This window comes from Bidens hawaiensis, unplaced genomic scaffold (assembly GCF_021521415.1).
Source record: "Bidens hawaiensis isolate Kalapana, Puna unplaced genomic scaffold, B.hawaiensis_p1.1 tig00022885_1, whole genome shotgun sequence".
In the NCBI taxonomy this organism is placed as follows: domain Eukaryota; kingdom Viridiplantae; phylum Streptophyta; class Magnoliopsida; order Asterales; family Asteraceae; genus Bidens; species Bidens hawaiensis.
Window position 1 is genome coordinate 14,863 of NW_027493575.1, and position 13,993 is coordinate 28,855.

Genomic DNA, 13,993 nt, shown 5'->3' on the forward strand with positions numbered 1-13,993 from the left:
TTTAAAAACCCTCTTGAGTTGAGAAAACCCGCGAAAACCCTATGTAACATCGTTTTTTTTTGTTACATGTAATATATGTTGTTAAATTTAATACAAAACATCGAAAACATAAAAAAAAATGTTTTGCTATTTTTTTTACATTTTTTTAGTAATTTATATATATGTTTTCAGGAGAGAGAAAATGTAAATAAATTTTTACATTTTTATTAACTTTAATTGTGGACCATAAGATTTAATCTTTAATTAAAAACATGTGGTTGAGAATATATATATATATATATATATAAGCTAAGTATAAAATGAAAACCCAATCGAGTTGTGAAAACTCTAGAAACCCATTCTCAACCACATGTTTTTAATTAATGTTTAAATCTTGTGGTTCACAATTAAAATGAATAAAAAATATAAATATAGATATAACTTTTTCTCTCTCCTGAAAACATATATAAAAATTAGTAAAAAAATGTTAAAAAATAGCAAAACATTTTTTTTTGATGTTTCGATGTTTTGTATTAAATGTTACAACATATATTACACGTAACAAAAAAAAACGATGTTACATAGGGTTTTCGCGGGTTTTCACAACTCAGGTGGGTTTTCATTTTAACCTTACCCTATATATATATATAATTCTCTTTTTTTCTATATGACTTGACCTAACCAGAATTGAATGGCCGAATCAAAACAAGAAAAATTATATACAGATTACCTGACCCGAATGACCGAATTAGACGAAAGAATTTATATAGTGATAGTCAACTTAGTATGTACCGATCAAAAAAAATCTGACTCTTAAATAAATGAAAGAAGTCGCTTGGAGGGACAATGGTGGAATAATGCCCCTTGCATTTGACACTCATAAAATACACGTCTCGTCCCTGATTTGCATGTGACACTCATAAAATACACGTCTCGTCCTTGATTTGCATGGTTGATAAATAATGTATGTCCGGGATCATTAGTTTATTGAAGATAATTAAGTTGGATATTGGAAAACGTTATATTTGTTTTAAAAAAAGATTTGGATTCGGAATGACAAAAATAAGAAACAGAATATAACTAGAATTCTGACCCGCACACGTTGCGGCGCAAAGACGTGAAAGCATCAACATTAACGCATTGTATATACATAGCCTTTGTATTAATTAAGGTACAAAGTAGTTCACATTAGTTACAAATTGTGTTTTTACGCCTTTGTACTATCATTGGATCTTCATCCAACTATTTATCCAAATCTCTTCACTGCAATAAAATTAACCTAAAATATAGCTAACATAAAATATTATATTTTCCTTTTATATGAACATTAATTTACCTCTTTGCCCCGCAACTCGATGAAGAAATAACCTTTGTTTGGCCTCGTGAAATTGACAATATACGACAGATCTTGGACAAGGAGTCTTAAAAGTTCCAACAACTATGTGGACATAGGATAAAACATTTGGCCCTATATTTTAAAAAAGAAATTAGAGTTTTAACATGTTTCTAACATTATAAGTATACTCAATGATACATAACATACCGAGATGAAGATAAGACGATAAGCACCTGTGAACTAATTGTAAAGTACCAATTTTGCTTTCAATCCTTATTTGGTTGAATGCTTCACATGCTGAAATTGTTTCAACTCCTATACATAAATTACAACCAAAAGTGAAACAAAATTAATAGTCAACATTTTTGTAAAAAAAAAAAAACATAAAATTATGATCATTAGCTAAACTAAATAGATGAAAAGAAAAAAAAATGATACTTTTGGGCACCTTCATGTTAAATAACTAAGTGGGAAATTATGTTCTTCCCAAGATTAGTAGTAGCAAAAAGAGTGCACACCCGGCCCCTACCCGCTAAAATTTTTAAATCCTAATTCCATACCTCGCCCGTACTCATCGGGTTTCGGGTGTACCCATCCCATTTGTTTTGGGTTTCGGGTATACCCGTTGGGCTCGGGCTATTTTTGTCATCCCTACATTTGAAGTTTTCATAAGAAACATAACTTTCTCAAGAAGCAAAAGATTCTATCAGCAAACTGGTCTGTAATGTCAACCCACAGGCTCGATTCCAAATATGCAGATGAAATAAAGGTGCGTCTTATACTAATTGGATACTCAAAAGTTTTGAGAAATTTGAAGAGGTATTGTTGTTTTATTGTTTCTTACCATCTAATTTGTTCGCAGTATTAATGACAGCCAACACTAACAAAATTACAACATCAGGGTTTTTCGAATCAGATAGAATTAGGCAAATAGGACGATAAAGACGCAAAGACAACCCCTAATGACAAAGTATTACTCCACTAACGCCAATTGTAGCAAATCTAGAACACCAACCAAATTCCCAACCCGGGTTTTCCAAGTAATATTTATTTACCAAAATCAAACATGGTAACAAAAGAAGATAAACCCTAAAATTCAGAAGAAAACACACCTCAGAAGAAGAGAAACTCAGTGCAACATACAAATCCCAAATTTTCTTTCAGCAGCAGAGCATGAAATTGGTGATGGTGATGAGTGTGGGCGACAATTTGAAGAAAAAAGAGCGGGAAAGGAAGTTGTGGATAATTCAAGAACCACGTGTGATAGAAGAATCTAGCAACAAATACAAATCACATACTTGAAGTTACAATTAGAGCAACACAGGGTACAATAGGGTGATGCAATAAAAGTTGCAAATTGTATATATACTAGTAAATTATCTAGACGACGATTAACAAAAGTAATGAACTTTAGATCTTGAAACAATCAACAACCTAAACTCCTTTCCATTGTCAAACTTTACAAAAGATGTATGCTACTTATGTTAGCTGTTTAGTGATATTTGCAACACCTTTATTGTTCGCCTATCCCTGCCAATTTTACAAACGATTGAACTGCCAACTTTACAAAACCTTGAGTTCATTTGTCTGACATTTTAATGTCAATTTTGACCTTTGACTTGAGCTGTGTTGACCAAATGAAATGTCCTCAAAAGTGACCTATTTTGGCTTATTATTGCCTCATATGGTAGCTTTTAGGCTGATGACTTCTTCTACATCATCCCTAATTTCCATGACCTGGAAAAACAATGTATAATCAGTTACTATGTTTGAGAAAATTGTAAATTAATTATAGGTTTATTGTAATACATGTAAAAAAATATAACCCACAATGAGAAAATAGTAAAGGCTCAGAGTAAGAGTGTTGATCAATTTCACACACTAAGTGTAAGGTTAAAACTAAAAAACATATATTACCTCGCCCAACAACTCCGGCTCTGATCCAGTTTGTTCTTTGCGTACTTCAATGCCTTCAAGCCTCATTTGAGATGGTAGAAACGCAACTCATAAGTACAAAAAATAGTTTTAAAATTGTATATAAATAGCAGTATTGCGGTGGGTGGAGACCTCATTGATTCTTGCTATACATGTGAAGCTTTTTCTTTGAGTCTGGCAAATGTAGTTTTTGTTATAGTTCAAGGTATTAATTATTTGAAGGTACAATGAAATATGTTACCGGGTTGTGGTGTGATGTGAGGGTTGTTAGTTCTTTCAACCACTAATGTTAGTTTTAGATAAAAGTGTATCTTGCGTTTGAGGATAGGAGTTCTTGGAGACGTAGAATTAAGGTTAAAGACCTTTAGAATGACGGGCTATTATTATTACTATCCCTTTTGCTATTGCTATTGCTATTGTGGTGGGTGTTGTGGTTGTTAGTATTACTATCGTTCTTACTATTAATTCTACTTTTAGAATTATTATTTTCTACTTATTATTATTTACTAAATTCTACCGTGTGTTGTGTTTTTAGTTTACCTATAGTGAAATGTTGAATTAAACAGACTAATATCATAGTACTATAGTTGATTGTATATATATATATAAATATTATCTGTATATCTATTTACTTTCGAGTTGGGGGTCTCGCCGGAAGCAACCTCTCTATCTTTAGGGATAGAGGTAAGGTGTGCCTACATCCCACCCTCCCCGGACCCTACTTATGATAGCCTAGGCTATTTGTGGTGGGAAATACTGGGTATGTTTGATTTGATTTGATTTGTATCTTGCGTTTGACTTGTTATTTGACACGGAATGAAGAGGCATTAGCAAAAATTCATTGTTATCAACCTATCACGACTACCCAATTGAAGGCTAAGGTATTGATTTGTGTCGGTTCATGCATGTTTTGACCTGTATAATTGGCTGATCCAGTTTTTATAATCAAAATATAAAAAAGTGAAATGTTATATGGTCGACAGGGAATAGCCGGCTAATCATAGCATTCATTTTTAAAATTCTTAAAAGAATGAGGTGTTTTGTTATATTAATTAAAGCAAACACATGTCCCTTTTGGAACGACTTGGTACATGCTGTATTTTTCTAATTAGCACGCTTCATTAAGCATATAACAATTAACCTTTTTACATTTTGATTCGGCCTAGTTTACTATTTTTCGACCCATGCACACCTCTACTGAGAGGGAAGAGGGATGCACTGGTCCTAAAAAATTGCATTATGAGTTATTCAAATTAATAAGTTAAGCCCGTTGGGCCTGGTCCAACACAATAGGTTCAAAATAATAACTTAAGCCCGTTTGTCACGGGTCGTTTTTGGTCATGGAAGCCTGCTAGATGGCCAGGTTCAAGTCAGGATTTGTAGAGAATTGGGTTTGGGCAGTTTCAATATATGTGTAAGTGTACTTTTTCTTTTTTGTGAATCCTTGTTAGATCTAGCCTAGGACCAAACGCTCAGACCCGTTACAGAGCTGAATGTAGCAGTATAGTTAGTCGTATACGTTTTGTGTTTTCAATAGTACTCCCTACAAACAACTTATTCTAAACCACAAACTTCATTTCAATATTAGATCATATATAAAGTTGTCTAATTAACAATATAATTCAACGTTAGCTAAATTTTGAGACATCTAGATATGTTTTAATGGAAAGTCACATACTTAGAATCATTCTTATTTAGGAGCATACCTGCCTATGTATTTCTTGATGTTTGTTGAGGTTGGGCTGACGGTTATTGTTGTCAAATAGTTTGATTGCAGCAGTTTCACACCTGCTGAGGTGTATGTTTTTTTATTTGTTAGTAATAATACTAATAACAACATCAATAATAGCAAACACAAAAATAAGGCACTTAAAGTCCTATCTAGTATTGAATCTAACCAAAAGATGTTTTCCCAATTGCTGATATATACGGACAAAAATTTGCAAACATGACTTTAACTTCTGCAAATAGGCAGCTATAATCAAACATAGGTTCAAAAAAATCAAAAGGTAAAGTGAATCATGATGCCAAACTTAACCGTGTTATTCACCTTCTTCACAATCTGTGTTTTGTGCGACACCACCAACAAACACCACAATTAGCTCAGCAACCTTAAAATTGTGAATGCTTGGGGAACCGTGATAATAAACACAACGTTAGGTTAAAACAAAGATGATTTCCCTGGATTAAAAGAAAATTCCTAAATCATGATACATAAGTCAAATTCAAAATTACCTGGATCAGAGCAAAAGTTTTGACGAAAGCTCTAAGAGCAAATCACAATCGTATGATTAGTATGAGAGTAGGAGGTTTTCAGCAGATCAAACCCCATCCATGGTGTTCGCAAGAGAGAGAGAGAGATCAGGACGTTTTTTTGAACGCCATGAGATCATATCCCCTCCTCCCTTTATGCACGGAATCAAATGGAATTCGTAAGCCCTCACCTCCTATTGAGTTGAACCTAGGATAAAAGCTCTAATTCGTTTTTTTACACCTATAGAAATGGTCCAAATAGGAATAGAAACTACATCTCCACTGGAGGAGTTTTTTATTAAAATGGGTGGGGAGGAAAAACGTTTACCAAAATAGATGATTTTGAAAATATTTACCAAAATGGGTATTTTTCAATTTCTTTCTCTTTAATACTCTCTCTCTTATTAAATCCAACTATTATTTTTCTTCCACCAAAATAGGTCTTCAAATGATTTATTCTTTTATATGGTTGTTGGTTATTCTAATTTAATGCCATGATTTGCATAATCAAATTCAACGTATAATCGGATTACTCTTTATTTGCAGAACCAACATTTTGATTTAATCTTTTTGCGTTGTAATCGGTTTAGTCAGGTGAATTCGATCTGTATCTATTCGATTGGTTTACGCATGTCGGGTTCAGTTATTGTTGTCAGTCGGGTTCTGTAATTCAGACTTCTTTACTCCTTTCGACTACCGATGGGCATTTGACCTGCAATTGAATCTATTGAATCCATATATGTTGGACGAAAAACCTGCAAGCGACTCGATTGAACCTGAGCCCACAATTGAATCAATTGAACCAGCACCTGCAACCGAATCGATGAACATGTGCCTGCAACCGCGATTGAACATGCCCCTGCAATTGCATCAACTAAACATGCGCCTGCAATAGAACTGATTAAACATGCCTCTGAAATCATGTATGAAAAAAAAGGTTGAAATTGAAATCTTTCATGAAAATCTATTGATACCAATCGATTGAAAAACCCAACGTGAAAGCTGTGACTGAAGAACCAATTAATGGAGACTGAAGTGAAGTTGGGATAGAAGATGATTTGAACAAAGTTTGGAATGATGATTTGTTTGAAAGGGCCGAACTTGATTTTCTTAATTTAAATTTAAGGGGGGTGGGGAAGGAATAAATAAAAAACCTATTTTTTTTTTGAACGACCAACTAAGTAACACCGAGTACTTCGTACGCGGTCCCCATTGGCTAAAGGTAGCCCGAGCCAACCATGAGTCCGGACGGACGGAGCCCCTAGCGGTCCACCTATTGAGGGATTCCCCGGATAAAACCCGACCCCCACGCCGGCCAAACGGCACGACAGCAAGGAGCCGGTAAAACCGGGTGAGATCAGGACTCGAACCCTGGCAAGCCAGGGTCATCCTCCCATATAAATTGGTGGTAGTGAGGTTTGATCCCCCTACCTCTCATTTGTAAAGTGAGTGCTCTATCATTGAGCCACATCCAATTTATATAAAAAATCTATTTTGGTAAATATTTTAAAATCCCCTATTTTGATAAATAATTTTTTCTCTCAACCCATTTTGGTAAAAAACTCTCCACTGGAGAGGGCATGCCAACTAATACTTTTAATGCTTTAAAGATACAAATATTGTAATAATATGGTTAGTTATTAAAACCAGTGGCGATCTTAGAAAAAAATTGCAAAGGTTAGAAAGGGGTCGGTGTCAAAATTTCATAGGGGTCAGTAGACATTTATATATATATATATATATATATATATATATATATATGTGTGTGTGTGTGTGTGTGGGTGTGTATATATATGTATATATATATAGGGTAAGGATCCTAAGAGAACCATTGGCAAATTGAGAACTTTGAGAACCATTTTCAACCACTAAAAAAACCTCTAAAAAAATATTTAAAAAATTATAAAACAAAAAAAAATCGAAAATTTTTAAGAAAGTAAAAAAACCAAAATACTTATATTTCATTCCGGTTTCATAAAAAAAAACGAATTATTTTTTCTTTTTAGTTCGTATAATACCTATACACATTTGTATAATTTCATTTAATCTCTAGTTACGTAATATACACATATGTACATTATTATTTACCTTAAATTATACATATGTGTATAGGAAAAAACATGTGTGTACATATTATACATATATGTATAATAAAAAAAACCATTTTTTTCTTTTTAATTCGTATTATACATATACACATTTGTATACTTTCATTTAATCTCTAGTTACGTAATGTACACATATGTACATTATCATTTACATTAAAATATACATATGTGTATAGGAAAAAAATATGTGTATACATATATGTACATATTATACATATATGTATAATTTAGCTAAATCTTATTTTTTTTTAAAAAAACCGGGATGATAAATAAGAACTTTGGTTTTTTACTTTTTTTATTTTTGTGTTTTTTTTTTGTTTTATGATTTTTTTTATTTTTGGGTTTTTTTGTGGTTCAAAATGGTTCTCATAGTTCTCAATTCCCAAAAAGTTCTCACATAATCCTGATTCCTTTATATATATATATATATATATATATATATAATATACACACCTCTAAAAGTTTTTTTTTTTTCGTAGTGTTCGGCCGACCCCTACAACTTTAGTATAGGTCCACCAATAATCAAAACATTTAACAAATGGATACCCATTTTCGATAAGCGTGAAAACATGATTAGTTGTACCTAGCGATGCAAACGAGCCGAGCTGAGGCTAGAGCTCCGTTCGTTTAACTTACTTAAAGCTCAAGCCCAGCTCGTTTCGAGTTCTGTTTTCAAAGCCCGAGCTTGGCTCGTGAGTAGATTTTCAAGATCGAGTTTGGCTCGGGCTCGGCTCGTTTACTATTTATTAATTATTTTTATATAACTATAATTATTTTATATATTTTTTTTCTATTATAATTTTATATATAAAATAATATATATTATTTAGTTATTTTTATTTAGTTTTTTCTTAACATTATATATGTTAACTAATGATTATTAAATATATAAAAATAATATAAATGGCATGCTCGTTTAGGCTCGCTAGTCGGCTCGAGCTTGATAAATGAAGCTCGGGTTCGGACCTGTTTAGGCTTACAACATAGCATGCAGAATGTACAAAGTAATACACTTGGGAAGCCACTTCTTACGACTAACTGAGTGCCCTACAAATACCCTTACACTACTCAGGAGTTTCGACATCCAAACAGCTTCAATCAAACCACATTTTGAGGCTAACTTCGTCAAGAAATGGCAGCAGTTGGAGTCAGTGCTATAGCCAAAGCAAACACCAAGAACAATGCCGAGCCGGTGCGTCCTTTGGCCAACTTTCCTCCTTCTAAATGGGGTGATATGTTCCTGTCATTCTGTCTTGACAACTCGGTAAGATTCTCACCAAAAGAATCCGATAAATAATACTTGACTGAGAGATTGCAATGAAAAACATAATGATGAAACCTCAATAACCGTAGTGATAGATCAATCACTAATAATGAAACTTAAAGATAAATGATCGATACATATATAAAATAATAACTATAACAGATAACAAATTCTGTTAGCACCCACTAACTGCACATTGCATGATGTTTGTTGTTTTTGACAATAACCGTGTTTTCTTTCTTTTGTAGATAATGGAAGAATATGCTAAATCCATGGAAGAGCCAAAAGAACAAGTGAGAAGACTGATCATGGATCCAACAATGGACTCAAATAAGAAACTTAGTTTGATTTACACCATTCACCGTCTCGGTCTGACATATATGTTCTTGAAAGAGATCGAAGGCCAGCTTGATAGACTTTTCAAAGACTCCAACTTGGAAGACTATGCTGAACTTGATCTACACACAATTTCGATTAGCTTTCAAGCTTTCCGACACCTTGGTTACAAACTGCCTTGTGGTTACAAATAATAAGATTTATTTTATTATTTTTTTTGTAATGAAAGGAACAACACAGAGTTTTAAGTGACCCGAAAGCGCTACAATTGGGTAATATGATAAGTCCACTTATATATAGAATGCAGTAGCAGCGTATCCATCATGATCTTGCCATATTATATATCATTTGTACCGTTATCATATAGTCCCTCGGTTCTAAGTTGTTCGCACACCAACGTACCCACCATGACTTCCATGCGAGGATTTTAGTAATTACGCGTGCATTCATAATTACCTATTTCGTCGCACGGCTCGTTCCGTTGGGTTGGTTAAAATCATACAAAAATGTATAAGAAAATCATTTGAACATCAAGATAAAGAGTGCAACACAAAGGTAACAATAGCCGACGAAACATTGAACGAACTCAAATATCAAAATTCTTAGAATTAGCGTATATCGAGATAAAACGTAAAATGCGCAATAAGTTGTTGAGTATTAAAACCAAAAGAAAACCCGTAGTAGACGAAGAAAATTATCAAAATAGTTAAGTCAAATATTCGAAATATAGGGGTCATGATGAAAGAATAAAATTCGTGTGGACTTATGATAACCATAAGAAACTATCGAAGTCAGTGAAATAATGACGCAAAGTCGTTAGTAAAGTTATTCTCAAGGGTTTAGACGTTACAGGGAGGGTTTAAGTCGGAGACGCTCGCTTTGAGATATCGAATAATCGCAAATGAAATATATAATCAATAAATATATAGGGTTCTTATTAGATAGCTATGCCTTAACCAAGCACACAAGGCAGCCTAGATTACGGTTCCTATTAGATAACCGTGTGCATAGCCATGCACATGGTCTCGGTTTCCACTAACGGTTACATTTGAGGTCACACCCATAGGCCGTTAGATTGAGTTGAGCATGAGTAACAAATATAATTCTACAGATAGTATAAGCAATGCGTGCCGTGTTTTGGTGAGAATTATAAATCAAGATAGATATATCAAATGCAAACATGATTTCATTAATAGTATTGAAAATTTGATAGTATATTGAGACATTATTTAAACAGAAAGATCAAGGAAAGAAAACATAAAATGCGAGAAAAATGTTGTCTGCGGCACTTGTTTATTGAAATTGGCCAATTTCATTTATATTGGTGTATCGTTTATTGAAATTAGCCCTTGTATTACCCGTCGCAACCTCAAGCTTTGAAAGATGATTTTCAGCATTGATGTATGTGAGGTCCTATTTGTGTAATCGGATGTGTGATGATAATTTAAATGATGGTTAAATTTATTTCATTGAGAAAGACTTTCTTTATGAATAAACTAGATGATGTTTTGGTTAGATTTAAAAAAATTGAACCCCGTAGAGAGCAACTTTAGATATGTTATATTTTAATTATGCATTTCAAATAAAGTTTTACGTACTTTTTTTGGTTATATATATATATAAAGGGGTTCAAATAAGAATAAAGAGTTTCTTAGGAATTGTAAAAACTAATAAATTTTTGACATTTAGCATTAAAACCTATGGTAAAAGAATAATTCAAGGAAACTTTGTCGGTTATAATGGTAAAAGAGTAATTTTAGGAAATTATGTCGGCTTTGGTTATTTTAAATCCCATTGATTAACATGATCCAATGGCTATGATTTATTACTAGTCTTTCTAGAAAACTACTTCTTTTTAGTATAACCGTCCCCTATATATATATATATATATATATATATATAATTATCTTTTTTTCTATATGACTTGACCCAACCGGAATTGAATGGCCGAATCAGAACAATAAAAATTATATACAGATTACCTGACCTGAATGGCCGAATTAGACAAAAGAATTTATATAGTGATAGTCAACTTAGCACGTACCGACCAAAAAAAATCTGACTCTTAAATAAATGAAAGTTAGAAGTCTCTTGGAGGCAGGGGCGAAGGTTAGAAGGGCCCCCGGTCACTGCCGTTTTCTCTGTTAATAGGGTAAATTTCTTGATTTTTCTCGAAAATTTTTATAGGTTTTAAGCGCGGTCACTGCTAATTTGTTTTTCCAAAAAGCTACCGGTCACCACCAATTTTTTTTAAATATAATACCATATCGTTTGATTTTTTTTTATAAAACCTCGCGGTTTTTATAAACAAAAGTAATAAAAATTATAAAAAAATTAGTTTTTAATAACACTCAATTTTGGAGGGGCTAGTTGTAAATTTTTACATAAAATAACTTAAAAAAAAGAACAAACGGGAATTCTTTCAAAACAATCGCCCTACCTGCTGCTTCCCTTCTACCTTGCCTTCTGAGTTCTGAGTTCGCCACTGCCCACCGCCCCACCGCCCCACCGCCGGTCATCCGCCGCCGCTCATCCCCGCTCATCCACCTCCGCAAGGTAATAGTCTATTGCCTCTACCTTTGTGTTGTTAAATCAAGGATTATAAAATTAGGGTTTGTAATTGTGAATTGGGGATTTGAAGAAATTAGTCAATTAAGCTTGTAATTGGTATTGTATGGTGAAATTTTACTCTAACTTACCTTATTGATTCTTCTTAATTAGGTAAATCATGAAAAAGCAAGACACATTTTTTTCTTTTTTCAAAAAAAAAAAGGAGTACCCCTCCTCTCGACTCTCGTATTATTATCATATTACGGATATTTTAGGTCTTGTTTTTTTTTTAATTGTAAGAACAATCATTTTGAATGAGTTAAAAAAAATAGATATATAGATGTCATATTGTTTGATCCGACCCGACCCGAACCACCAACACGACCCGAACCGAATCGCCGACCCGAAAATTTTTGGGTCCGTGACTTCGGTCACCGCCAGGACAAAGCCCAAGCTTCGCCACTGCAAGAATGGACAACGGTGGAATATGCCCCTTGCATTTGACACTCATAAAATACACGTCTCGTCCCTGATTTGCATGGTTGATAAATAATGTATGTCCAGGATCATTAGTTTATTGAAGATAATTCAGTTGGATATGGAAAACGTTATATTTGTCTTAAAAAAAGATTTGGATTCGGAATGACAAAAATAAGAAACAGAATATAATTTAATCCAAGTTGTTTTTTCTAATAATTTTGTTAGACTACAAATGTTGACTATGAAAAAATAAATGGCATATTTATTTATCAACGAGTGAAGATGAGATACCACGTGTATGCTTAGCTGATTAAAATATAAATCAAAGTATAATAATAATAGTAATAATAATGATAATAATAAAAGTAATGATAAAGCAATAAGTAACAAAACAAAAGAAGAATAAAACTACACGGAAAGAGAAGAAACAATTTTTGTTTTATATATATACTAGCTTTTTGCTCACGTGTTACGCGGGTTATTTTTAAGTGTTTTTTTATTGATTTAGTCCGGTTTGACTTGTTACCTTATACTATGCTTGTTAGTATACATCATGAATTCATAAAATTCTATTAAATCCATAAATCATTGCTGTTATGATGTTATTTTGTTGTTGTACATCATGAATTTATAAAATTGTTCTAAATTCAGAAATCATAAAATTGTAAGTGATAACAATAAATTTTATTGTCGTTTTGTTAGCCTGTTTGCCATTTTTGTATAGAATCAGTATCTTCAAATCCTTTTTGCTCGTGACTCTTGATAATGCGACATACAGCTGTTCGTGGGAGAAGACATCGCTCTTTAAGTATAAACCCACCCTACCTAATGACTGTCCTTGACTTTTGTTTATTGTCATAGCGAAGCAAACTGATAAGGGATATAAGTTGTCTTTTAAACGTGAATGTTATGTTCTTATCAGAAGGTATCGGTTTCCACTAACGGTTACATTTGAGGTCACACCCATAGGCCGCTAGATTGAGTTGAGCATGAGTAACAAATATAATTCTACAGATAGTATAAGCAATGGGTGCCGTGTTTTGGTGAGAATTATAAATCAAGATAGATATATCAAATGCAAACATGATTTCATTAATAGTATTGAAAATTTGATAGTATATTGAGACATTATTTAAACAGAAAGATCAAGGAAAGAAAACATAAAATGCGAGAAAAATGTTGTCTGCGGCACTTGTTTATTGAAATTGGCCAATTTCATTTATATTGGTGTATCGTTTATTGAAATTAGCCCTTGTATTACCCGTCGCAACCTCAAGCTTTGAAAGAAGATTTTCAGCATTGATGTATGTGAGGTCCGATTTGTGTAATCGGATGTGTGATGATAATTTAAATGATGGTTAAATTTATTTCATTGAGAAAGACTTTCTTTATGAATAAACTAGATGATGTTTTGGTTAGATTTAAAAAAATTGAACCCCGTAGAGAGCAACTTTAGATATGTTATATTTTAATTATCCATTTCAAATAAAGTTTTACGTACTTTTTTTGGTTATATATATATATAAAGGGGTTCAAATAAGAATAAAGAGTTTCTTAGGAATTGTAAAAACTAATAAATTTTTGACATTTAGCATTAAAACCTATGGTAAAAGAATAATTCTAGGAAACTTTGTCGGTTATAATGGTAAAAGAGTAATTTTAGGAAATTATGTCGGCTTTGGTTATTTTAAATCTCATTGATTAACATGATCCAATGGCTATGATTTATTACTAGTCTTTCTAGAAAACTAC